This window comes from Trematomus bernacchii, unplaced genomic scaffold (assembly GCF_902827165.1).
Source record: "Trematomus bernacchii unplaced genomic scaffold, fTreBer1.1, whole genome shotgun sequence".
Lineage (NCBI taxonomy): Eukaryota > Metazoa > Chordata > Actinopteri > Perciformes > Nototheniidae > Trematomus > Trematomus bernacchii.
The window spans coordinates 20,934,563-20,936,376 of record NW_022987720.1 but is presented as its reverse complement, the minus strand read 5'-3'; positions in this window follow the sequence as shown (position 1 = coordinate 20,936,376).

The following is a 1,814-nucleotide window of genomic DNA, read 5'->3' as shown; positions in this document are numbered from 1 at the left end:
TTAATATCCCCTGCTGAATTCACACCTCAGGTATTTTATCTTTGCAGAGTTAAAGGAAGGCACACTACAAACAACTTCTTACTTCATATATGAGATCATGTGTGCCAGTTCTTTGGAATGGAAGTAGAGAGCAGATCAAGTGTTGTAGATGTCTGAAAACATAAAAGTTTCATACAGATTCTCTCTGTTTTCACACATGCTGCAGCTGAGAGCCCAAAACCTATAATGGCTATCAAATTAGCCATTTAGCGAGTGAAACCAGATCATTTCTACAAGCTTAGGTAACCACAAACAGAGACAGAAAGAAATCATTGAGGCTAATTTGACACTTTCAAAAGTATTTTATCAGCAACTGAATCCTTTTTTATATATTTATACTCTTTGCTGCAGAACATCATTTGTGAAATTCAAGTTTTTCGCTTGAATCACTACTTAGGCTAAAACAAGTGTAGGACTCACAAATATAAGATGGGGTAAACATGAGAAAGTTCAACAAAATGATGAATCATTATTACAGCTGTGCGTGGATTTCAGTGCCTGGACATGATAACAGTTTTTACTCTTGTTATGTCTTCTCCAGTAAATCAGTTAGCTTTGTGCAAACACACCAGTGGTTTCCTGCTGACCTGCTGGAAAACCAGAGTAAACAATTCCAGGCAATTGAAAACTGCCATACTGTACATCGTGTTTCCACACTTTCTAGTCAAACTGGTTCACAGAGCATGTGATCAGAATGTAAAAGCATGTTGTTGTTCATTTAAAAAGGGGAGAAACCCTCAACTTGATTTCACACGTCTAAGATGTCAGCGTGATATAAATCCTGCAGCTGTTTGACTTCCTGGTCAGAGATGTTTGAGATAATATTACTGACATTGAATATCTCAAACAGAAAATCTATAATAGGATCACCAAGTCTTAATTTCCAGTTACTGGAGATCAATATTTGTTTTTACTTACTGGCTTCACTGTCCTGATATTCCATTAATGTTTTTCAGTTGTATTGATGCATACAGTAAAAACAACGAGACTGTATGGAGATTATAAGCATAGCATTTATCCAGAAGCAAAGTAGGTCAAGTTGTTTGCCCAAGTATACAGAAACTATAAATACTGTCATTTATCATAGTGTTCACTCTTTAAATCATTGACTATAGAACCTAACCATTTACCGCATTTCTACCATGACTGATGGTTTTCAATAAATGCATCTAATTTAATTTCATAAATCTTTTTGATTATGACCTTATTTTTTCTATATTAACCTTAATATCCATGTGTTTACTTCATAAATAACAAAACAATAGACAGACTTCCATTACTGGATCAGTGTTTAATGATGAAAAGCATTGGTGGTGGTTCTGTAAATCCCAGCAGAAAAGCATTTATAAATCAAATGCTTGGTACGTTTTGTTGTAAAACATTTGATGCCTGTGTATTCATTAATACCAACCATAAGAATAGGCTCTTTTTTCTCTGAGATGTGTACAGTAATACATCAACATACCATAGAGATCAGAACAGCAACATTGTACATTCAGTGATGACTGATAAAACCTTTAAATAGGAGTAGTCATAAAAGAGGCTCGTGATTTACGGTGCCTTTGCAGACAATGTGATTTCAATGAGGACGATTTGACACACACACACACACACACACACACACACACACACACACACACACACACACACACACACACACACACACACACACACACACACACACACACACACACACACACACACACACACACACACACACACACACACACACACACACACACACACACACACACACACACACACACACACACACA